General features: G+C 36.6%; 1 protein-coding gene and 1 long non-coding RNA gene across 2 annotated transcripts in view; both read right to left on the minus strand.

The window, feature by feature from the left end:
• LOC140154451 (uncharacterized) overlaps positions 1-27666 on the minus strand; it is a 108733-nt gene that overhangs the window by 59717 nt on the left and 21350 nt on the right. The window lies entirely within an intron of this gene.
• Positions 1393-20268, minus strand: LOC140154239 (uncharacterized). Its single transcript, XR_011859279.1, has 5 exons — positions 20113-20268; positions 14793-14842; positions 10649-10780; positions 5044-5245; positions 1393-1661 (listed from the first exon to the last, which is right to left on the minus strand). It is a non-coding gene; the product is annotated as an uncharacterized lncRNA (long non-coding RNA).

Here is a 27666-nt window from a genome sequence, read left to right on the forward strand (position 1 = left end):
ACTGAGGTTAGCCGATGGCTTTGTGAAGTCATTTCTATATACTGAAGATATATATACTGCTGATGGCTATGATAAGTCATTAATATCTACTGAATGTAACTGATGACTACGAAGTCATTGCTATCTACTGAAGATAGCTGATGGCTATAAAAAGTCATTAATATCCACTGAAGATAGCTGATGACTATGTGAAGTCAGTGCTATCAAAGGAAGATAGCAGATTGTTCTGTGAAGTCATTGCTATCTACTGAAGATAGCTGATAGCATAGCCAACACAAAACATTTTCACAACATTTGCTGTTTTTAAAATGTTATAATAATGTTAAAAGTGTGGTTTTAGATTGGTTGAGAAATCACAGAAAAACATCTTGAAAATGTTTTATAAATATTTCTGATATGCAGAAACATATAAATTTCATATTTTATTTTATTTTGGCATTGTTTGCACCATTCATTCGCCATTGAAACAATCCCTTGTGCAAGACTTCTCACGGGGGAGGGGGAGCTGCTCCCCTTTACCCAGGCTACACCACTGTATGAGACCTAAATTTACCCATGATCCTTTGCGCATGCCTAACCCACCTAATTCGTCGCGTCCAAAAGTGGCCTACAAGTCGACAGGGGCATCCCAAATGACGGAATGCTTTTCATTGCTATAGATTCCAGAAATATCCCCTGAAATAATACTAAAAGTTTACCAAATATAAACAGATATTCTATGGATTTTCACCCCGTAATAGTAGTATAAATAGAGAGTTTTCGACCCAAGCTGGTAAGAAAAATGGTCCCTGGTTTAATGGAGCCATTATGTGCTCTCGCAACCCATTCCGTAAAAACATACTGTCAAAACCCAATGGCATACCATCCAACCCTAAACTATGGCAAAGCACCCTAAATTACACTGCACAGGCCTATATCATACCACCAAACCTTAAGGACTTTGCTAGAGAGTGCAACATGATTCAACAACGACAGATTCGGAAAAAGGAAACTCTTTTATAATTCAAATAGAGATCACAGCGACTCATTTCCTAAAGAACCTTTTTAGATTTTGGAATGGAGAACCTTTTTTCATATTCGAATAGGAACTTTTTTCATATTCGAATTGAAAACACAGTGACTTTTCGAATAACTATTTTTTCGCTTTTGGAATAAAGAACCCATATTTTCATATTGGAATAGAGAAACCATTTTCATATTGGAATAGAGAAACCATTTTCATATTCAGAATAGAGAACCTTTTCTGTTTTCAGAATTGAGAACCTTCGCAATAGAGAACCTTTTTAATTTTCAGAATAGTGAACATTCGGAATAGCAAACATTCAGAATACCGAACCTTGGGAATAGCTTAACTTCGCCCGCAGCTACATTATCTGGCTACACAGTACAGGATCATTTAAATGACCATATGAACAACACTTGTTCTGTAAGAGTCTGAGGGCATCTTGTACTCATACATTTTTTGACTTATCAGATGTCCATGATCATACACATATGTCTTGTGCTCTATGTGTGGATGCATTTAGCCTGCCACAACTTTGTTGATAACGTTATGGTTCTTCTAGTTCTCTGCCTGGAGAAATCCTTTGTCCTCCTCTGCACATTGTGCCAAATTGAAGATATGCACAGGCATTGTGGAGCCTTAGGTTGACATTGGTTCTCTGCAAGAAAATAAAGACCAAACAGTAAACATTTATGCAGTTAATGGAATCTCAAGCAAGGTTTGTTTCAAAAATTTTTGTACCCTATCAATAGTGAATCTTTCCTTTGAGGGGTATAACACATTTCCCAGGGGGTATTGTTTATTCTGTTTTGGAAGAACTTAAACACTGTGTGCCTCAATTTTTACTGTCCATTCAGTTAGCTTAGATTATTGGATTTTTTTTTAAAGATATTTTAAAAATTACAAAATTGTGGTCAAAACCATCAAAGAAAAGTGTTGGCACACCTTAGACCCAGCATGGTTTATACTTTTCAAATTCCAAAGGTCAATTTGAAACCCCCATTTCTTTTTTTGGTCGTTGCCTGCGATATTCTTATAAAATGCAGTAGAACGTCAAGTACTAAAAACTTTTTTTGAATCAATCAATTTAGAACAATGGGGAATAATGTTACAATTATAATAAATAGATGCGCTGAGATAGAATTCATTCAACTATCCGTATCAGGGTGTATTATCTGGCAAAATAGCAATATTTGCTAGTAATTCGGGTGAAACCCACTGTTGAAACATTAGTTTATTATAAAAATGTGAACATGAACTAAGATTTTCAGAACATAGGCCTGGCTTACATAAATGCATTCCTTGCATACTTGTGGGCAAAAATTATCTTATTTTTGCTGAACCATGAAATGGTATCAGCCTATATGTGCGAATGTTACTAGCTTACTTACTAGCTTACTTACTAGCTTACTGACCAACCATTTGGTCTGAAATGGACATATCTATAAATGCCACGAACGTATGACCCCATGAGTGGTGTCATATGAAAGAGGAAAACATAAAGAATATAATAAAAATATTTCCAAACGTCAGAGGTCATCCTGGGGTCACAGGGGTCAAAAAAGGTCGTTTTAACCGAAAATGCTCCGATTGAGCTCAAATTTAAAAGCAATGATCCTTCTGACATTCTAAACATGTTTAAAACATTTAAACATTTATTTAAGAACATTAAGGGGTCATAAAGGGGTCAAAGGTCAAGGTTTTCAAAATGCTCCAATTGAGCTGAAATTTAAATGCAATGATCCTTATGACATTGTAAACATTTAAAAAATATTTTAAAATTCATTTAAGGTGATTAAGGGATCATATAGGGGTCAAAGGTCAAGTTTTTCAAAATGTTCCAATTGAGCTGAAATTTATATGCAATGATCCTTATGACATTCTAAACATTTTAAAAACATTTTAAGATTCATTTAAGGTTATTAAGGGGTCAAAGGTCAAGTTTTCCAAAATGCTCTGATTGAGCTGAAATTTAAACGCAATGATCCTTATGACATTCAAAACATGTTTAAAATATTTTAAAATTCATTTAAGATCATTAAGGGGCAATAAAGGGGTCAAATGTCAAGTTTTCAAAATGCTTCAATTGAGCTGAAATTTGAATGCAATGATGACAGTGGTATTATGCCTACCACAATAAACTGCCGAAGCCACATGGTTCAGCTATGGTGCGGTTATCGCTCTAGTTGAGTAAAGAACTGAGTAAGAACACATGATTGCATGTTGACTTTACAAATTGGAATTAAGGAAAAAAATCCCTTTCTTCTGCTTTTTGTTTGAAAACAATCGGAGCTTCCATTCAAAAGTTATATTCAAAAATGTAACTTTGCGAGGCAAATTTAAAAAATTAATTCTTATGTATTTTATTGTTTTCTCAAACTGCAATATTTAACGTTTTTCCCTTTAAAAACCATATCTAAAAAATAATCATTATTATAATTATTTGTGATAATTCAAGTGTTTCGCTTCCAAATCAAAATTATAATAAAGCAGTGTTTCAAAATATAGAAAATCCTAAAAACAGTGTTTCTAGACTAAAATTCACAAAATTGCTGATATCTCGAAAACTTTTTTTCGCGAACGCATGTCCACACTGTGTGTTGCTGATACGCAGGGCTATAAATTGAACTAGAAGTTTTTAATTCCAAGCTTGGGAATTATGTTGTTGCTATGGCAGCATCAAAATAGTATACAGCAATAATTATTAAAATTTGAATTTGACCTTTGACCTCCCGGTAGACCCCTAAGACATCACATGATTATCATAATTCTAGTTCAAATTCCAGTCCTGTCTATGAAGAACACATTCCAAAAATTTCATTTCTATTGATAAAACACTTTTTGAGATATCATGTTCCAAAGGTCTCTACCTTTGAAATTTGTTTAAGATATACATGCCACCTAGTTATGGGAAGTTTCATTCACTAAGTTTATACCTGTACAAGCTTTAGATTCAAGATCACCCAAACCGGGGGGATTCCACCTTAAAAAACATAATCCAATGTAATTGAATGTGCAGAGTTGAATAATAAAATCTCAGACACTATCTGCTGTGTGAGTTTCAACAGCATCTAGTTAGTCTGGTTTGCTTTTAAGTATCAATTTGGAGACTATTTTAGCACCAAAGCATGTAGTGCAATCATTGGATTCATTCACGGCTGTTTCGTCAGTGAAATAACAACTCAAACAAGTCGAAATACAAACTTTGACCAATCAAATATATGCAATGTGCAGGTGCCCTTGGTCTCACTAGCTCACTTAGACCAGATCGTATTAAGACCTGTACCATTGCCATGGAAAGCTCCTATATAATTTCTAGTGTATGTAATATTGTATGTTCATGTATTAAGGGTCCCCTGAAGAATAAAACATTCTGCCGATAAACTATATAACTTTTCCAAATAGTAAGTTTTTTCTAAAAAAAACAAAAACAGTTTTGATGGAGTTGGGCCCTACTTCCACTCAGGTATTCAATTATTAATTCTGAAGCTATAGGCGTATTTATAACAGCTGCGATACTTTTTGTGCAGACTTTACAATAGGAATAGACTAGCGGCGGCAGCCACTGAGGCCCCAATCGCCTGATATCGCCTTTCATGCCAGAGAAGTCACATTGTGTGGATTAATACCACTGCATGGCTATCTGAATCAACCACTGAAGCCCAATGATTGATTGATAGCAAATTCATCATAGTCTATCAAGAAGGACCACACTATTGTTATAATAAAAATAGTGTGGTCCTTCTGATAGACTAGGATGAAATGGCTGTCAATCAAGAACTGGGCTTTGACAGTGGTTGATCGACAGCCACGCTGTGATGGTATAAATCCTGGTTTTAGACAGACTTGATGTTCGTCAATCAGAAAAGACATAATATGAAACTTTTGTAATGAGGTTGTTACCAGATGGTTTGCTTGGTGTGGGAGGAGCACAAACAGGCTGGGACCGAGAATAAATGTGATCACACCATTACAATCTCACTCCCTTCCCTAGCGTACTGAAAAGGAACTCATATTAACACATTCATTTAAAATCTTACCTCCATATTTATTTTATGTCTCATGCATGCATAGATATTCAACAACATCATGTTTCAACCTTTTGATCAGTGCTGCTTTCTGTTGGAATTCCAGCTATCTTGGTGCTTTCTTGTATCACGGTCTGATTATGTCCATCTCCCTTGCATGTGATGTCTTGATTCAAACTTCTTCAGCTCTTCATCAAAGCTGTCAACTACAATGCTGGAAGGAATTTAAAATTAACAGCATCATTGCAACCACTGAATATTCCACTGTCCATAGGTCTTGTTTGTTAAAACCAGTATTGTTTCTTATGATATTAACTTTATAAGAAAAAAAAAATTATTGGCAAATTTTTAAATACTAGCGGTCACCCGTGCTTAACCATCTTTCGCGGTCACCACAAATAACAGTTGGTTAATGCACTTGGATTTTGGGTGTGTAAATATTCTAATTGTGAGATTTTCATTTACCATGTTTACAAATATATTATAATAACAAGGTGGATTGTTTTAATTTAAAAGTACAACTGTTATTCACATTTCCTCACAGCACTATCAATGATAGCTCAATGATATACATGAAGTTACACAGTTGCAATGCATGTATAATGCTGATCACATACATGTATATGCCATAAAGCAGGGTCGACTTAGTACACATTCGTTGTCTTGAATTGGTAATTGGATCATGATTGAAGCAAGTTATATTGCCACCATACCATCATCAGATACAACCCTATTCTACATATCATCGCAAAAGCTTTTTCCCTGAAATACCATATTTCCTTGAATAGTCACTCCCAAAAAGGGGGGGGGGGATTTAATTATTATAGAGGTCATTTTTAAAACGATAATTCCTGTTAAAATCATTAGGTAAGGGACGCACCATTTGATACTCAGGGGGGTAGGGCAGCGAAGTTTTGTTTTTTTAATTTCATGCATTATACACAGTTAGGTGGGGAAAGGGTTTTTTTTTAGTGTTGTTGGGGAAAGTTTTTTTTTGCTCATGTAGTGGGTGAAGTTTTTTTTTGTTGAAAAACTTCCTACCCCCTAAGCTTGAAACTCATGCCGAAATGACAAACTATGAACTTAGGAACGATGACTTCCGGTTCACTTCCGGGTTTACAAGCAGATATTCGCCAATTACCGACGCCATTAGTGACCATGTGTGCACCTTGGAAAGCTTACTACACAAGATAGCATGGAAATATCAGCATTTTTTAAACATCTTGGTGAAAAAAATGGTGGGGTGTTTAATAGAAGGCGACTATTCAAAAAATACAGTGTTGTAGTCAAATTTGTAGCAGTACAAATTCACCAAACTTCTATTACAAATTAGGGAGTTTGACAAATTTGTAATTTTTTACAGATCCAAAGTAGATAACTGCTTGACTGCCTCAATTATCTTATGTTTGAGTAAAGAACTGAGTAAGAACACATGATTGCATGTTGACTGAGCAATTTGGAAAATTTGCCAAATACCTGCTTCCAGGCGCGGATTCAGGGGGGGGGGGCCCGGCGGGCCCGGGCCCCCCCCCCTCCTCCCCAAAAAAAAAGAGGAAAGGAGAGAAGAGAAGAGAAAGAGGAGAAAAGGAGAAAAAAGAAGAAAAAAGGAGAAAAGGAGAAGGGAAAAGGTTAAATTGCACGATAGTAGGCCCATGCCTAAATCGCAGTCGGGTCAGTCTATAGGCCTATAGGTATGTGATTATTTTGCTTGAAGGCGGGTCCTCTGCCTAAAAGCATGTGAAAATTACGGCAGCCCACCGATATGTAGGGCCCGTCACATTTTGTCACCAAAGTCAGTAGGCCTATTAAGACGGACTCCGAGCCGACTTCAATTCAACACCATACATGCTTTAATTGCGAATCTCAAGTCTTAGGCCTATATAGTGTCCGTGTTATATTTAAAATTTTACAAATCGAAGTTCGGGCCCTTTTTGTTTTAAAAAGCAATGATAGTGTAAAATGGTCCACCAAATGGCTTCAATTAGGACTTCATTTTGCAAAAGTTTCTCACTTCTGAGGGGCATATCCCCCTCAGACACCCCCCTGTGTGCGCAACTTTATGTTTAAATCTAAAGCAATATCGGGTAATTTAAGCTAATTTATTTATAAAGGTTAAAACTTGTCCACGAATGGCTTCAATTGGGCCTTCATTTCGCACATTTTCGCCTTTTAAAACATAAAATTTGACACAATAAATAGTGCAAAATTGTCCACCAAATGGCTTCAATTAGGCCTTCATTTTACAAAATTTTCTCACTTATGAGGGGGAACATCCCCTCAGACACCCCCTAACGTATGCTAACTTTATTGGTACATAATTATATAGCAATAATTCACACAATAAAAGTCAAAACTTGTCCACAAATGGTTCCAATTGGGCTGTTTTTCTCAAATTTTAGGCTTTTTCAAACTAAAATTTTACACAATAATAGTGACAAAATGGTCCACCAATTGGCTTCAAATGGGTCTACATTTTCCAAAAGTTTCTAACTTCTGAGGGGGCACATCCCCCTCAGACACCCCCTGCGTCGCATGCAAGCCTCCGGGATGAAGCCGCTTCATGCCATTAGTTACATTTTTTTTCCAAAATTGGGCCCCCCCCCCTCTGACTGCTCTGGATCCGCCACTGCCTGCTTCATTGGTTTTTTTTCTTCTTCTTTAAGACTGAGAGGGAAATGGATCTTAGAATACATTTGTTTGAGCATGATATGAGCCTCTACTGTCTATTTCAATAGAATAATTAGCTCTGTATTGAAACCCTGTTCTTGCCAGTCAACTTATGGTTAGACTAGCATAATTATTTATGAACAAAGCAATGTATGAGTTTTGTGGATATTTTGCTTGAAGAAATATTTTGAGCTTTCATTTATGAAAACCAGATCTGATCTTTGCTGCATGGGAAGAATATCAGGAGGAACTATATGGTACCAGCAACTTAAAAGACACCATCTAGGTCATAGTTGAACTTCCAGGACTGGTCACTGATATATTTGAGAGTGTCCATGATTATGTGGAAACAGAGTTATGATGTCATGCATACCAACCTTGGTCAAGCATGATTTTACAATGATTACATGTATGAACATGATGATGAAGGACACGTGTATACTCTCAACATGATTAAGGGTCTTGTGATTTCTACAATGGTTAGGCTATACTGTATTGTTCCTAATAACCGCACATGGGCCTAATAGGGACTAATTAATAGTGTACGTTTTTAACTTTATAAAAGCTGTTTCAAGCGACAATGGCACGGGGGGGTCACCGGTTACCAACAGTACTGTCTTGGTGATAAACAATTACAATAGCACTGAATTTGTATGGGGGAGGGGCCCGGTCACCGACAGTAGACAATAGTATTGAATTTGTATCCATATTGAAATCATTAATAATCATTAATCACTTTGCATATTAGACATTTTTTGGGGTGGGTGTTTAATATAACGCTTATTAGGAACAATACGGTATTTGATATTTAAAATTTGTATTACCCATCAGTGACTTTTGGTGGGAAGGGTGTCAAGAAAAGCATTCAGCATAAATTTCATGATGCCTATAGGAAGGTTGTAAATAAAATGATTTCCAGAGGTAATCTGAGAGCGCAATACGGGAACATGTCCCTGGACATTTTTAGGTATGACAAAAGGGGAATAAGTATTAGTGACGAAGGGGAGGTTAAATAAATTTAGCACATTAAATGGGGGGGGGGGGGGTGAGGGGCCAGCAGGGTTTTTTTTCAAATCATTTTGAGAATTCACAGCTGCTGTCTAAAATTATGAAGCCAACCCCAGGGTGAATTCTCAAAATGGATTGCCAAAAATTGTTTTTACCCTTTTCATGTGACACTGACAACATATTCCCCCTTTCAACATGAAAAAAAATCTTCGCCTCCTCCCCTTTTACATATCAGGTTTTTGGAAACTCAAATTATGTGATGGCTAACATTCCGCATATGTGAACATTTTCATACTGTTTTTCTACACATTTTTAGGGCATTTCCCAACTTTGCCCAGGTTTCGCAGGAGCAGGTCTCATTAAATTTGTTTTTATAAGTACAGTTTACAAGGCCATAGACAATTTAACTGGACAAATTATAATTTGTGCACAGTACCCTGTACATTGTTGTCATCGTCTGTATATAACTGGAATCCAGGTAATATACAAATATACTTCAGGTTGGTCTGAACCATGGCATTTTTTAAAAAATGACAAATTCCAGTTTTCTTGAATTCTATATTCATTAGTCTGTGTACTTAAACTTTGAACTGAATAATTTTAGGTTTTAATTTTTTAAACAAATTTCTATCATTTTTAAATATAGTATTTCACCCTTTTCCATCTAAAATCGTCCACATGGTCAATGGCGGAAATCTTGCCATTTTTTAAAATTTCCATCAAAAAACAAAAATATAGACAACATAGTCTAAATTAGGCTGAAGCTGTCAGATTTCAACTATTTTAAGCGAATATTTCTTAAACTTAATCAAAATTCAAAAAAATAAATTTAACGGATCCTAGATTTTCATACCTAGATTTTGAAAATCAAAAAGAAAAAATTTTTACTGAAAAAAATAATTAGTTACGGGTCAAAATCACGGTTTTTGATGATTTTCTCCAAAATTGAGCATTTTATAAATTAATCTGACGTCACCACTGGATTTGTAAGCTAATTTCCATTCGAAATATATATACTTTTATACACTTTAGATCAACAATTTAGAAGTTGAAAGGCTAAAATGTTTCCATAATTCCATGGTTCAGACCAACCTTAAATAGTACTACCAGATATATGCACTGCACATGCATGCGTGCCACATGATGTGATAACACAATCACCATTTGACTGGGCCAGCAAAACACCCATAGCTACCGGTCAGCTACCAGTAGCCGACCTAGTGCTTGGCATGAGAGGGGTCGGGTCCGAACCCTGACCCAAAACAAACTCTTTAATCATTCCAGATTCCAAAAGCCATTGGGGCTCAAATATCCAATAAAAGCTGTACATTTGTGAAGATTATCATTCATCCAAGTAGTAAACAATAATAATATTTGTATTAGTCTCAGTCAATGGGAAATTTCACGCTCAATTAGCCCTACCGACTTTTAGGCAGTAAATGTTCATTGAACTGTGAAGTGGATGCTTTCATATCACAGGTTTAATACATTTGAATTCAACCTGATAGATATCTTCTTGATCGCTAAACTGTATAGGCTCCTGCAAAGTTATGACGTAGGCCACTCCGCCCTCCCGTTTCACATAAATTTGCTCATACCAATAACCATCTGCTTTCTCTGTTCAAGATTTATATCCTTGTTGTCAAAAGAATGTTTGCATAGTCTCCACAACCAGTGCTGGCTCGTCTATGCTGGTACATGCATTCTGCAAACTTGGCAGGAGCTCATGCCATTTATAGTCAATACTTGGCGGAAGCCTACAGTCCAGCGATCAAAAAGATATCTCTCAGACTGAATACCAGTAATATAAATATTATTATTTCATAAAAGTAAAAAGCTGTCTTCAATGAATCAAAATTTATGAGTATTATATCATTTTACATCATATAACAACTTTGTCAAAGTACTTGTCATGAAGACAGAAACTTTTACCATACCTTACCTTCTTTTTCAGCAGCACCTTTAAAGACCCTTTTCTCCTTTGTTTTATCTCCAAATCAAATACTTCACTAATCACTGCACTCCGCTGACAGCCCTGATCTGAATCCCCAGTTGCACTATTGTGATGAATTATCTGTAAAACAACCAAGCAAGCAAACAAACGAAAATACTCATTAAAGGTCCATCAGAATACCAAACACCCTCTAAAAGGGGAGCATGATCACAAACCGGAAGAATGAACACACAATGGTTTTGCACATGTTATGTGATTTTCAGTATTAATTAAAAACCTATAATATTAACTACTGTACCTTGATGAATTTAGATGTTTTAAATATCTTTTGAGGCATAATAAAAAAAAAAGCAACACAAAAAAATACTAAAATTGTCCCTCATGGAACAAATGGAATGTCCAGCATAAATGTATGAACCTCTGGCTCTGCATGCCTCTTGCCTACATGTACAAGGGCACTCTCTTTTGTGCCCTACACCCCATGGGGGTCCCTGGGTATTGATCAGTATTCAGTAGGTATCTATCATAATTATGTGGAAAAAAAATTCATGAAAAATTATTATTTTCAAGACTACTGTACATATGTAACATGAATATGGTCTCTCTAAGACAAGCAAATTTGAGAAAAAAGGTATTGCTCAATAGATCATGCATATTAAAGGTCCTATGGAAACTTTCTGACCTTGTGAGTTTCAAGTAACAGTTTTCAAGTAGTGTAATAAAGGAACAATTGGACCAATCGTCAACATTGTTAGAATAATTTCACCACACAAAAACATCGGGTGAAATATTTGCAAAGCTCCATTCTGAGTGGTAATTAAAGTAATGATATCATGTAATTAACCAATCAGAGGCAATGTTAGATTGGCAGGTAGTGTTCAGGGGGTTACTAACTGGTTTAGAGTCCATAAAATTGATACTTTACTTACTAGTTAGGGAATAAGATAATGCCAGTGACATTTGCCATACTTGTTTGAGTGCATTTTCGTCCATGCTCAAGGATGATACCCTCTTGACAATGTTAAGTGTCCCCTACCCCAGCCCTGCACACACTACATGTAGTAAAGAACCCCTTCCCTGCCAGCGCAAACATTGATTAACCTGATATGTGTTTCGACTAGGTGATATGAACAAAATTATGGTAGTTTGAAGGTGGTAGACCTGGGAATAAATGAAAGTAGCATGTGACTCTATACTACCGTAAACATTTTAAAAAAAATTAATTAGCTAATTAGCATAATTAATTAGCCGATAAGGTCATATTTTCAACAAAAAATGGAGCCTCAACCTAACATCTTATAAAGCTCATTGAGGTATCAAATTGAAGCTCTTTCGACAGAGATCTGTTATAAACTTCTTTGCAAAGACTTCTAAGGGAGGGGGTTAGGTTATTCACTGTCTGTGAAAAACCAAAATCTGGAATGATCAAATATCGCTCAATTATCAGAATTTGTCATTTTAGTGAATATAATATACTTTTTACATTTTTCAATTGAGGTTTAAAATACAGATCACAGATTAAAGTACAATCATGCAAAGTTTCAAGTTCATAGGGGATGTAGTTTTGACTCTCACATTTTATGGAGATCATAAACTCATGAAAAATGAAATGATAGAAAATTTGCATTGAAAGTAATTAGTTTAAATTCCTTGATTAAAAAACACAGAAAATCATGATTTTCACTTCAAAATTAGTCTTTTGAGAGATACATGTAGTACCGTAACATCATTTGGGACATCTGTCAAAAACATGTGTTTGGTTCAGCATTGGGTCTGATAATCTAATGTTAATTTATAAATTTGGTCAACAAGGCTTGGCAAAAGCAATAAAATACATAAGAAATTGAATATGTACACATTTTCTATGGGAAAGCAATTTGGATTCAAAATTGTGGTCATTAGCAAAATAATGTTTGATAAGTTCTAATGTTTGAATGGAAAGTCAGATTTCAGTCAAATAAAAAGCAAAACACAGTTTTGTTTTTTAATGACAGAAAATAAGAAAAATGCTGTTTTTACCACCCAATCCCAGGTCTACCACACCGAAAGTTGTATTTAGAGTCACAATCACACGGTAGCTGTGAGCAGCAAGTTTTAAAAATAATCGACTGATAAAGAAGACTAAACAGATGCTCCCGCGAAACTATATTTACACGTAACATTAAAGTACTTGAGTTATATTGTTAACTTTCTATGATATTTTATGCAATTTTGAGTCCCATTCACCAAAAAATCCAAGTTTTTCACATCTTACTATAATTCACCAGAATCTGTCTGTTTGTTTGTGTGTCTGTTTGTCTGTCCGCCTCTTTTCTCTGAGACTGGGGGTTGCGCGTTCCTCAAACTTGGTGGGTGGGTGCAGCTTGGTATGAGGAAGAACGAGTTTATATTGGTTAGTGGGTCAAGGTCACCCAAGGTCATCCAGGGGTCAAATTAGTAAAAACTGTTTTTCTCTGAGACTGGGGGTCGCACGTTCCTCAAACTTGACGGGTGGGTGCGTCTTGACCCGGGACAGAACAAGTTTGTATTGGTTAGTGGGTCAAGGTCACCAAACTTGACGGGTGGGTGCGTCTTGACCCGGGACAGAACAAGTTTGTATTGGTTAGTGGGTCAAGGTCACCAGAGGTCATCTAGGGGTCAAATTAGTAAAAACTGTCATATGGGCATGAAACTTGGTGGGTGAGTGCATCTGGACCTCAGACAGAACAAGTTTGTTTCGGTAAGTGGGCCAAGATCACCCGAGGTCATCCAGGGGTCATCTGAGGTCAAATTAGTAAAAATTGTCGGATGGGCATGAAACTTGGTCGTGGGTACAGTCACCATCAGCCAGGTAATCGCGCCAGCCGAGAACCGCCAAATACGGGTAACCGCCTAGTTATTCTTAATTGTTCTTTCTGGACGATGCATCCATTCATATAATAAATGCTGTACATCGACACAGCAATTTACATCAGTGTCCCGTGGCTAAATGGTTAGGGCGTTCGACTCCGGATACGCTGACCCAAGTTCGATATCCGATGACCAAGTGATTTTTTTCAATATTTTATTAAACAATTTATTGTCATCAATCATGGATTTTTTATAACATAATTTTAATCATCCAATGCTATTGTGATATTATTTTTTATCAAATCAAGATATTTGATTATCAGGGAAATTGTTTATTATATTTTTTAAAAATCTGTCCTACCACGGACTTACCCTGGCAATTCACATGATAATAGGACAATAAAACATGTGATATGCATGAATGGTTGTTGAATCAATCTAGAGACTTATCCCTCTTATCATATTCAGCTATTGTAGAACTGTATTTCAACATATTCCAACATGACTGTCATTTCAATTGTTATACAATTGCATACACTCTATAGGTGTGAAAATTGTGTAGTATGGGAGGCCAGCAAGGAAAAACATATCCAAAAAGAGAAAAACAAATATGGAATGCCATTAAAGTCATACATAACGATAGACAAATTATCAAGGCGGCAAAAATATCCATAGGCCTGTTGAAAGGAGGTCCCCACTACAGACACAGGGAACAACTTAACCCAGCCTATTAAGTAGGACCGGTACTAACGCCTATGTGCATTGGTTCAACTCGCCGCAGACCATGAGAAGGCATGCCGAGAGTGAGGATGTAGTCCACAGTGCAAGAAATATTATGCCTATAAAAGGTTCATTTATTTTAATTTGGGGATCACATTTATCATGTCCATTGCAGGTTACATTAACTTACGCCTAATAAGCTCTATAGACATTTTGGAATATATGCTGTACGGGGGAGAAGATTCAACTGTGGCCCTATTTTTAGGGACTTTGTGGTTGTATGGGGGACTTTTATTCTTTTCAATGAATGGGCTTAATCCGATGATGCCTTCAGCAACTTACTTAAACCTCCAATGGTCACAAAATGCAAAGATTTCATGCAACACTGAAGTTGCACACAATCAAGTCCAAACTCTACATGTATGCATTTATGAACCACGAAATTACCTGTAATTACTGACAACAACTTCCCTTACTCCCAACATGTACATAACGTTTGAACACACACATATTTTTCATTTCATATTCCTTCTTTTGTCTCAAAAAAGTTTTGGGTATAAGGCAGTGGGCTGACAAAGCTTACCTTAACATCTGTAGATAGAATGGTGTGCCAGCAGTGATCTTTTAATATACCTGTAAATAACATTGGAAATATTAAAAGATTAGTTTGCCTTCAACATTGTTTAAAACATTTAGACAGTGGCCTCTATTCATCAGTAAAAACTGTCCTCAAATGAAAATTCTTATAATTCAAATTAATCACTTTAATGGGTTGAGTTTATAACCATTTTGGTTGGAAACAACCATCCTTAGAAATCAATGAAAGTTAAAATATAAATAAATTGAGTTTACAACCCTGTTTATTGATGGTGGTAATGGTACCCTCCAACAATCTTGGTTGGACAACCATCCTAAGAAATCAATGTAAATGAATTGTTTCAGATGTCCAATGTTTAATATTTATAATTACTTGTTACTCGAGAAATTGTACAAACTGCACTTGTACTGAGATGTTGATGCATCGATTGCACTCCTCTTCGGGGCTCATCATGCATTAGACATTTCAGTGCGTGTGCATTCATTTGTACAGTTCCACTTCCAACAAGTGATACATGTTTAAAACCTATAAATACAACCATGTTTATATTGGTAATGGTATTCCACAACCATTTTGGTTGGATACAACCATCCTAAGAAATCAATGCAAATGAAGTGATTTCAGGTTGCAATACATGTACTTAATATTTACTTCGAAACTGAGTTTACAACCCTGTGGTATTGTACAACAGTACAACCATCTTGGTTGGATACAGCCATCTTTAAAAATCAATCAACAAAATTTTGTTGAAAATAGCCACTTGCACCTGTAGGGAAATTTTGCGGGAACATACACATTTTGAAAGAAATGGCTAATTTGCGCAGGGATATGGTCGCATGTCATGAATTGGTCATCTTTTGTGTAACATAATGTTAAATGATAAAAATATCACCAATTTTGATTCACTTCAACACAACTTTTAATGAATACACTTTAGACCATTAAAAGCATACATTTCTGAAAAGCTTATATTACAAGGATGCCAAATCAACAAAGTATAACATCATAATACAGGGTGGGTAAGAAATATACAGGGTGGAACATCAACAAAATTAGCATCTTTCTTGTCATGGTAAACCCCATATTTTCTTTTTATGAAAGCTATGTAGTTCAAAATAAATATGGATTCAGAAAGACATTACATGGGCCCTTCAAATAAATTAGGAAGAAAGAGTTTGGTATACAGGGTGGTCAAAAATTGTAAAATAATTTTACAATTTGTATGACATTATCAATCAAAGCTTTTTTCCTCCATGTCTGGCACTAAAACTAATAGCAAAATTGAATTCCTCATCAAATTTCCTTAAAAATATGTGTACTTTTAAATAAGCAGGGTGACTCAGGCAAGAGATAGGCCATTTAGAAATGTCGGAGCATTATGTGCACACTTTGTACAGTAACATAATAGGGAAAACTGTCTTAATGAGCAATTAATTAGGCAATTAATTAGTTACATCTTTTGTTACAGTTGATCTACTATGAGGTAGATCTACAATCCAGGATGATATATATATATGTGCAATTTGTAGTCCATGCTAGTTGTACTTTTTAAGATACAAAGGTTTGAAGTTTGCCATATTTTCACAATTTTGTGTACAACCCTATGGGGCTCACCCGCCCCGGCTGACCCGCCCCAGCTCCTCCATTGACACAACTTACATATATATTGAAGTATAAATCTCAAAGTAGTTGTCCAATTGACTTGGGGTTTTTTGTATTTGACAAAGAACATAATTATCTACAAAATGACACCAAACTTTCTAAAATAGGTATCATACTTGATCAATAAATCAAACTTGAAGTGGGAAGAAAGCATTTTCATGTTACGGCTCCTCCATTTTTGGGTGACCTATTTGTGACATGCGACCATATGCGTAGAGTTTTGACATCACAGATAAGAACACCTCTTGTGCAAGCTTAGTTTCTACATGCAGGTTGTCAGATCATTTTTTGTGAGTGAAATAGCAGAGAGCTAGTACAGTACCTTGACTATAGAAAAAAAAACCTTCTAGATATTTAGCTGGAATTTAGATCAAACTAAAGCAGGACTGTCAACAAATTTCCAGATTGCTTGACATGAGATATTGTTGAACAGGGGCGTACCGGGACTGAAATATTGTTTGGCGACTAAAAAGTGTGCTGTAATGTGTGCTGTGGCTTGTGGATCAACATCTAGGCGTTGAGCCTGTGCGTATCGCACTATCACTGTGCATATTTTACTGTTGGTGTGTGAGTGTGAGCATGATAGAAAGTGGGAGAAGGTGTCTAAATGTGTAAAAATGTGTGAGACTCATGCATGATGCCAAAAAGGTCATTGCATCTACCAAATCTTAGGGCTCATATTGAAATTCCCTTACACAGGAAGGTGTGCGCCATCCTGCAGCTTTCCTGTGCTAGCCTTCTTTTGTTAAAATCCTGGGCAGGATGTATCACTGATGCATATAATCCATCCGTTTTATGACCGAGCTTTCCCGAGGCACGCGCGTTAATAAAATAGCGAGGGGAATCCTGCCTTCTTTCTGTGTGAAAACGTGGTACCGGTAGGGTATTTCAATGTGAGCCCTTATTATAATATTCTTAGGAAATACATTGCAGGATGGTTAATGAGAAAAATATGATTCATTTTATGATATATCAAAAACTCTTCAACAATGAGAAAAATTTGGGGGAGTGTTGATAGGGTTACAGACCTTTAATGATGAAATTTGGATGAAAATTATTTTGAATGAGTTCAAGTTCTATAAAGATTGCCTTTTTTTTTAACAGTCTAAAATTTTGTTGAAGTGCAATTAACAACATTTTTGATGTAATCGCCTGTCATGATCGGCTGTGTTTAACTTCGGGGGGTGATCGGTAAGACTTGGAAAATAGCCCAATTTTGCCTCAATCTAGCCGAAATTCAGGGGGAAATTGGTAAAAATTACTTGGAAAGATTGCCGAATAGGGGTGCAACTCGACTAGTCTTAAATTACAAGACTGTTCTACCCCAACCATAGCCCCTAACCGAAACTCTGTAAACGTGGACTGGACTCAAGTCTAGCAAGTTGCACCCTATTCGGTAATTGTACCAATTACATGATGATTTGGGTTAAATTCGGCCAAAAATTGTAAATTTTGGTACCAGTATGTATACTAAATACATACCGATGGGTCCAATTTTTTTACAAAATTAGTACCGGTACGGTAATGCCTATTGATAGGTTCATTTTCAAATTCTCAGTGGCACATCCGTTCCAAACCCAAATACCCAAAGCTCCACCCCACCCCCCGCGGTTCGGTTTTTGCCATTACCAGTGGCAAAAACTGGCAAAACTCTGATTTTAGTTTTTGCCTGGTTTCAACCGCAAAAACTCACATCATATAGTCACTCAAATTAAGTCAAATATTAAAAAAAATACCAGAAAACTCATATACACACAACTTTTAATGAAAAACTTTTTAATCTGATATATATGCCACATTTCGGTTAAATGCACTTAAGCAATGAAAATGCATGCCATTCATTTCTTTAAGGGGGTACTACACCCCTGGCCAATTTTGTGCCTATTTTTGCATTATTCTCAAAAACTATAGCGCCTTGGTGACAAGTAAGATGTATATTGTAGGGGCAAGGACTACAACTACTGCACTGAAAATTCAGCAACTCAAGGCGAGTAGTTATTGATTTATTGATCAAATATTGGTTTTCCCTCATTTTTGACTGTAACTCCACAACTGTTGCTTGTGTTGAGATAAAAATTTCCAGTGCAGTAGTTGTAGTCCTAGGACATCCTTGCCCCAATAATATCTTACTTGTCACCAATGCGCTATAATTTTTGAGAAAAATGCAAAAATAGGCACAAAATTGGGCAGGGGTGTAGTACCCTTAATATAATGCTTCTTTTTAGAATAACAAAATCTGGCCTTGTAACACTCAGGTAGACATGATCACAAAATTTTCAAGTCTACAGGTTTTTTCACATGGAAATTATTTTGTTTAAAAAGGTGATTATTTAACTTAAAAAATGAGGGGTCGATCAACCATGTCTGTAGCTCAAATATTTGAAACAAAGTTATGAGCAAATGTCTGTTCTTATGATTTTTCATTAAATCTGCGGCCATCATTGACAATGCCCTACAATGACTTACTGTACAAAAAAGCAAGCAATGCATAATTTTTCACCACGGCGATCCATTTTACACAAAGGCAATTTTATTTTATAAAATAAACTATCACTGCATAGTGACTTCTGAATCAAAGATAAAGTACCAGCACTTTTTAGACTACGTCTCCAAGTTTCTGTTGTCCAAATATCAAAATTTTGAATTTTACTATGGGGATTACACAGTTAAGCCATTTACTGTGGTCGCAACTTTTTGAGCTTTTTGAGTTGAACGTCGCCCTCTATAATAAGCAATGTGGACATACCTACTCAGGAAACAATTTTTGTAACTTAATAATTTGTTTCGAGATTTTATAGTTTTAGGCTTTAGCCATTTTTGGCAAGCGGTTATAACTGCAGTTAAAACCTAGCCCGAGGTACTCACACCTCCTTCACTATGATTTCCACTGTCCTTCTCCGTACGAAGGTCTGAGACTCCTGAGCATAGCTGGTCACTCCAGGGTATACATAAAATACCACTTTTTCTCATAAATACCACTTCCTACCATTCCTCACATGAAGATGAGACTTAAACAAAACATATTTGGTGCATGTTCGTAAATTTTGAGCACATTTGAGGATGTAAAAGACCAGACTTGTGACTGTTATCGTCGCTTGTGTTTGAATTCTTCCTATAAATAGATACCGTCAGTGTGACGTCATCACCGCGACGTGAATTCACAGTGCCCCGTTTTTACGTACGTATGGCACTCATGGCCCTAGTGAGGAAGGAACAGGGCCATGATGTTTCGGGCTAGTTAAAACCGTGGTTTTTTTCCACCTACGGCAAAAACCTGCGAACCCTGCCCCCCTCCCGTGTCAAATAGCGTACAGCTGACAAGCTGTTGAAACTTGAAAGCTGACAGCCAGGCCCGTACACAGGGGGGGTGCGACACTTGAAATTAATGATTAATGATTCTGTATATATATTCAGAACATGAATAGTACACTATACCGGTACATGATAACACGTCACATGTCAATGCATTTAATAAATGATTATCATTTATACATGTGAGATGATGATTATGACAACGAAATACGTTGTCCAAGTATATAATCTGATAATTAATGGCGAGCGGTCAGATATTTTAAACCATATTATGCATTACCGTATGTTTAGTTTACCAACTTTACTCAAAGTTATAAATTGTTAAGCTTACCTGTAATTCATCTCATCATCATGCAGCATGATTGTTGTATGCTCCGCCACTGACACTTGTTACAAGGGTTGCCACATAAATTCGCGGGTCAGATAGTTGACAAGTCGCCCAATTTTCTATTAAACATTTTCAAAGATCGACTTTGGAAAATTAGTTTTTGTTGTTGTTGTTGTTGTTTTTGATTCTATGGGAGAAAAACTACAGATACTGGAACACATAAACCAAAAGTGCACAAAGACTGACCAATATTACAAGGAAAATTTCAAAAGTCGCCCAATTAGGCTTCTAAAATAAATGATGACGGATTATCTAAACCCTGCCGATGCTTTATCAACCGCATATTTTATCCTCTCATTAATATTCATTTCATTACGTCATCTCTTCGCCACAACCATAACCACTCAGAACTGGTAATAAAATACAACAACAATAATAAAACTGTAATGAAATAGTTTATCGTAAATAAATTAAGGGTGCTGGCATTTCCTCCGGAAGGGGGTGGGTCCCAAATATACTGGGGGGGGGTCATAGAATTTTAGACCAAAAATAAGGGGGGTTATAATTTTTAACACCCAAAAATAAATAGGGGGGGTATAGAATTATTATTAAGGGCTGTTGACTCAAAATTTCTGCGCACAGACTTTAACTTCAAAATCATAATGTGCATACAATCTATAGCTATATGCAAAAATTTTACGCACTTCACGCGCCTTCTTTTACACTTTCTTCGCTCTTAACTTTTGGCGTGCTCCGGTCCTTAGGGGTGGTGCAATAATTATGTGTACCCGGGGTGAATTCTCAAAATGGTCTGCCAAAATCGCTTGCCCCCCCTTTGGCCGTTCCAAAAACCTTTGCCCCCCTTCCGACGTGCCAAAAACCTTTTCCCCCTTTGACGTGCCAAAAAATCTTTGCCCCCCCCTTACACATGCAAGATTTTGGGGAACCCGAATTTAAAACCTTAAATTGTCTTAACATATAATGCGAATGCAGCGAGCAGGAAATTTTGCATATTTGAACGTGTTCGTAACGTTTTCCTACGCCTTTTTAGGACGTAATATAGAAACGGTGCCCAAAATATCTGTGCCAAAAATTGCTTGCCCCCCCTTTCGACCTACCAAAAATCGCTTGACCCCCTTTCGACCTGCCAAAAATGCTTGCCCCCCCCTTTTGGCCTGCCAAAAATCTTTGCCCCCTATAATTCACCCCGGGTACACATAATTATTGCACCACCCCTTAGTTCCGCAATGAATAATTTGACTTGAGTCTGGCTGGGGGGTTATAAAATTTTGACCCAAGATAGGGGGTCGTAAAATTGTCTCCAGTCACCGACATATTTGGGACCCCTTCCTTTCGCTGTCAAAATAAAAAACCTGATCCCGCCCTCGTAAAAGTGACCGCACCGTCGTAATTAGGGGCTGATTTGCAATAATTATGTGTACCCCTTGTGGCGAGTTCCCAAAATGGACTGCCAAAAACGCCCCCCACTGGCCGAGCCAAAAATCTTTCCCCCCGGGGGAATGCCGCAAAAATTTTGATTAAGGCGTAAAGAATGCGGGTGTGCCGGTGCACAGCCCCCCGGGTGGTGCAATAATTATGTGTTGCCCGGGTGGTGAATTATAGGGGGGGGGGGAGAGATTTTTTGGGTAGGCCAAAAGGGGGGGGAAAGCATTTTTGGCAGGTTGAAAGGGGTTCAAGCGATTTTGGCAGGTCCAAAGGAGGGCAAGCGATTTTTGGCACAGATAGCACCGTTTCTATATTACGCCTTTGGTGTAGGAAAACATTAGGAACGCATTCAAATATGAAAAATTTCCTGCTCGATGCACTCGATTATACTGAGGGGCTGTGCAATAATTATGAGCCTGGGGGGTAAAATTGGGGGGGCAAGAAATTTTGGCGAACCGAAAGGGGGGCAATTTTGGCCAGCTGAGAGGGGGGGCAAGCGATTTTTGGCACACATTCACTGGGAGCTACTGGGCGTCTTTTAAATAAATCACTCTAAAAAGGCTTAGGAAAACAGTACGGAAATGCTTTAATATGCAAATTTTCCTGCTCGCTGCGCTCGCAACATAATAGACCATTTAAGGTTTGAAAATTGGGATCCCAAAAATTTGACATGTGTAAGGGGGGGGGGGGGCAAAGATTTTTTGGCGGGCCGAGAGGGGGGGGGCAAGCGATTTTTGGCATGCCGAGAGGGGGGGGGCAAGCGATTTTGGCATGCCGAGAGGGGGGGGGGCGCGATTTTTTGGCGGGCTGTTTGGAAATTCCCCAATATTTTAGCACGTCAAATGGGGGGGGGGGGGCAAAGATTTTTGGCACGGCCAAAGGGGAGGGCAAGCTATTTTTGGCAGACCACTTTGAGAGTACACATAATTATTGCACAACCCCACCAGAATCCTGAAATAACTTGGCAGAGAGCATTTACTATGACGTTACCTAATGAATATTCATGAATGTTTGCGAAAATAAACATTTTAAGCTGGAATAGAATATTTGACCTTGACCTTACAACCTTTAAATTACTTCGGTGGCCACACGTGTTCTGTGGTTGAAATATACAGTAGTCTCTTTTACAGCCTGTTCTTGTCGCCGTTATAGAGCTGGCTAGATTCTATGTCCGAGACTAATGTAATGATGCGGCAAAGCAAACTCGAAATTCGGGTTAATTTTAAAAGTCAAAATATTATGAATAAGACATTTTTTTTCAATAAGACTGGTTAATGCAAGTGTTCGCGACTAGGACTACCAACCCGCGGTCCGGACTAAGATGCAGCAAATATTATCCATACATTTTACTAGTAGGCCTAGGCCTATTTTAAAAGAAGCCCAATTGGGCGTTTTGATTCGATGAGGGGTATACTATAAGTTTTACTGGTTTTAGGATATTAAATCATTCCCAACAGCATTTATACACTCCGTTTAGGGGGGATTAACCAAAATAGTATAGAAAACATTGGTCATCAAATACTAATTTCTCGTGTGATACTAAAATATATCACAAGACAATGAGCAAGGCATACTATTATCTATTAGTATGCATTAGCCAATGTATACTAATGGTAGAATCGGGTGACCAAACCCAAGCAAGGAATTTATCAAAACGGTAAATGATGAGATATATAAATATATTTGGAACGGCAAGCCAGATCGAGTTAAAAGAATACAATTTGTGCAAAATTATGAGAATGGTGGAGTAAAGATGCCAAATGTAGAAATGCATATAAATGCTTTAAAGGTAAATTGGATTCGGAGGGTTGCCTGTGGTGATCAAAAATGGGTTAAGCTATTTCGTCTTTGTTTTAATGTAATAAGTGATGATATTTGTTGCCTTGGTATGTATCGTTTTAATGACATGAAAAACATGATAGATAATAAGTTCTGGTATGATACTCTGTTTTCTTGGTCCTCACTTATAAACATTGTAAATAATAATAATCTGGATTTCAACCGTATTGCAAAACAATATTGTGGTGGAACGATAAAATAAAGATTGGTGGTAAATCAGTTTGTTATGCCCATTGGAAAAAAAGGGGTGTGCTGTTTGTAAATGATCTCTTAAATGCAAACGGATCCTTTTTGTCGATTGTCGAATTTACAAAACTTTATAAAGTGAAGACCAATTTCTTAGAGTACAATGGTATTATTAGGGCAATTCAGTCAAATTTTAATTACAATGGTACTATAGGCTCCAAACTAGCCTCCCCTTTGAAGCCGTATAATATGGAACTACTTTTTAATCAACGAAAAGGGTGCAAAATGTTCTATGATATTTCTATTGAATCAAAGATGAAGAATACAATGAGTAAGTCAAAGTGGCAAATGGAATTTGGAATGGAGAATGATGATTGGAAAAAATATGTACCTTAAATTTCAAATTTTCCACTGATATTAAACTGAGATGGTTTCAATACAGAATTAATCAGAGCATCATAGGCACAAATACATTGTTGTTAAAAATGAACATAAGTGATGATGACTTATGTACTTTTTGTAAGATAAATCCAGAAACAATCAAGCATCTCTTTGTGGATTGCCCTTTTTCTAGAAATTTTTGGGAAGATCTCAAAGATTGGATAAAAGACAAGATCAGTATAGATCTAGCTATGACCCTCAGTTAATTCTTTTTGGATCTAAATATGATTTAATTCTAACACTGATTTTGACTATTGCAAAATTTCATTTGTATAGAGTAAAGATGACAGAGAAACGACCAAACTTACATGTTTTAAAAAGGGAACTTAAATGTTATTATAATGTTTTGAAATACCAAGCAGTATGTAGCCTAAAGTTACAAAAGTTTAATAATGAGTGGCAATCCTGGCAACTATTAATTTTATGATATAATTTTTCATTCCTGTGTATTTTTAATCCATAGTAAAGAAAGTAAAATATGCTCAACATGCTCAATGTGTGGTGGAGGGGGTCGGCGGGGGGGGTCGGGTGGAGCTTATTGTTGATTGTTTGTTTTTTTGTTTTCTACTCAATTTGAGTACAAAATAATCAGCAGTTGGTTCTATTCGCTCATTCTGTTGCTCTTTTCCTTTTTTTTTTTTTGTTGCTTGTTTTTCAATCCTCTTATAACTCTCTTGAAATGACTATGTCACTAATATTAATAAATAAAATGCACGTAAATGTATTTTAAGGTCACTGATTAAGTGACAGTACTATGTATTAAGAAACTTGTAATAAAGACAGCTGTCTACAAAAAAAAAAAAAAAAAAAAAAAAATAGTACTTACATTCACATCGGGTGCCTTGACGATTTATTATTTATATTACACTAAATTTAGACATTAGAAAATTTTCATGTTGAATACTTGCGTCCTTAAATTTTGCACACAGAAAGTAAAGGACAATCTCTGAAAAACCACCACAAAAGGAAGAATTTTTTTTGTTATTAATTTTATGCAAATTTAGCCATCACTTTTAAAGGAAGTTGTTGGTATTGATAAATTATAACTAATAAACATACTAAAACGTCAAATAATCTTAGCATTTTCTCAAATATTATGTTTTTATCCTATATCTCAATATTACCTTTTATCATGGTAGGGCAGTATTAATATGATCCATTTTGTTTGTAAGATCATTATAAAATAAATGTTAAAATATGACTTCATTCATACTTGCGGTTCATACGCGCAGATTGAAATGTGTGTGAGCCGTATACGAAATTAAGAAATAGGTTGCGATTTACATCTTCGATACAAACGTCCACTGGTAACGTCCGGAAGACGTTGAAATTAACAATTTTGTACTGCGTCACGCGGTTTATGCAACGCGACTAATTTTCCCCACGAACAAGTATTATTTTGAATATAAAGTCATGATAAATGCATGTAGTGGTCATTAACCTGCCGAAATATTTGTTTTTCTACAATTAATTTTAAGCGGCATGTTAGCCCTGACATGCCTGGTTTATAGTCAAAATCAAAATCATGTATGCTGAATTAAAGTAGACATAAGACCCAGGCATAAGCCGTGGCCAATATACGGAGTGATATTATTGCTATAGTATTTAATTAATATCAGTTTAGTTTTTGATGAAAAGCATAATTATCCACCGACTACTTCTAAATTTGTGAAAAACAGATTTGACGCCGAAATGACCATAACTATACTCAATTCGTAAAGTTCATGCTCAGCAACATGTTATTTAGGTACAAAAATTAGCAAATCAAAATTTAGGCTTCAATTTCAAATGAAACTCAAAATATAGGTTTCATAGATTATTTTAAATATTGGCAATGAATAGTTGCATGGATGTGTCAGTCCCAAACAGCTTCATTACCAGAATAATCACAATTTCAAATCAATATTTACGACGAAGTTTCTCTATGATGCACTGTCGCAGAACAAAGTGATTCAATTATGAACAAAATGATACATTTAATAACTCAATATTGATTTCGAGGACAAGTTTTATTTTGACTCATGTTGCCAAAATTGTCATATCTCAACGACGCAAGATGCCAATTTCACGATTTCTTAGGCAAACATTTTCCATGTTTTCAAAGACAATACAGGTTCAGAATATATAAAAGTTCTGACTCCTGACTATCAATAAACCTAAAAAATGAGTCAAACCACAGAAACTTGTACGAGTGGATATTCATAGGTAGTGGTAGATAAAATGATTACAAATCCACTGCCGGCAGTTCCAAATCAGCGGTCAGGGAGCACGTAGTCAGATCAAAAGGACACAAAATCACCAAATTGACTGGGAAAATGTAAAAGTGCTAGAACGGGAACAAAAAGAATATTCCCGCAGAGTTCTGGAAGCTAGACACATAAGAACTCAGAAACCGAGACTGAATCGTGACAAAGGACTCGAAATAGACCCAATTTGGGACAACCTACTGATGCCCGGGGGCGCCGCTACATCGTAACATCCTATGACGTCATTCTGTCAATCATATGACGTCATCAGTGAAGGTTATCCCGATCGTAGACAAGATACCATCACAGCATCACCATCTGCTGAAGACGCTAGTCGAACTAGTGAAAACGTTCCAGGTGAGCGAAAAATAGTGTAATGTTGAAGTTAAACTCTTTAATCACAGAAACTTGGTTTGCGTTTTTATTGGGACATGCTGTACAACCACATATTCCTTCTAGAAATTGTGGTACAATGAACAACAACACAAAAACTTACGTTGACTGCAACCTGACCCCTTCCAGCCCGTACAACAGGAGTATAATAGTGTTCTGATATTCAAAATGAACTAGAGTCAATAGATTCTGAGTACAAGCCGCCGGCAGTAAATATAACATTAATGGGTCAATTTTGATCAATTTCAAAATTTGACCCCTAAACTTTGACCGTCACCATTGACTTTTTGTTTTGTCTCACTAAGGTCTATCATATGCAGCATTCAGATTTGCCATACCTCGCTGTTTGAAAATTTTACACATTTTGACCTTTTGACCCCAAGTACAAAGAGGTCACCATTGACTTTTTGTTTTGTCTCACTAAGGTCTATGCAGCACTCAGATTTGCCATACCTCGTTGTTTCAACTTTTACACATTTTGACCTTTTGACCCCAAAGTAAGCATTGTACAAAGAGGTCACCATTGACTTTTTGTTTTGTCTCACTAAGGTCTATCATATGCAGCACTCAGATTTGCCATACCTCGTTGTTTCAAATTATACACATTTTGACCTTTTGACCCCAAAGTAAACATTGTACAAAGATGTCACCATTGACTTTTTATTTTGTCTCACTAAGGTCTATCATATGCAGCATTCAGATTTGCCATACCTCGCTGTTTGAAATTTTACATATTTTGACCTTTTGACCCCAAGTACAAAGAGGTCACCATTGACTTTTTGTTTTGTCTCACTAAGGTCTATCATATGCAGCACTCAGACTTGCCATACCTCGTTGTTTCAAATTTTACACATTTTGACCTTTTGACCCTAAAGTAAGCATTGTACAAAGAGGTCACCATTGACTTTTTGTTTTGTCTCACTAAGGTCTATCATATGCAGCACTCAGATTTGCCATACCTCGTTGTTTCAAATTATACACATTTTGACCTTTTGACCCAAAAGTA

Source organism: Amphiura filiformis, chromosome 6, assembly GCF_039555335.1.
Source record: "Amphiura filiformis chromosome 6, Afil_fr2py, whole genome shotgun sequence".
NCBI lineage: Eukaryota > Metazoa > Echinodermata > Ophiuroidea > Amphilepidida > Amphiuridae > Amphiura > Amphiura filiformis.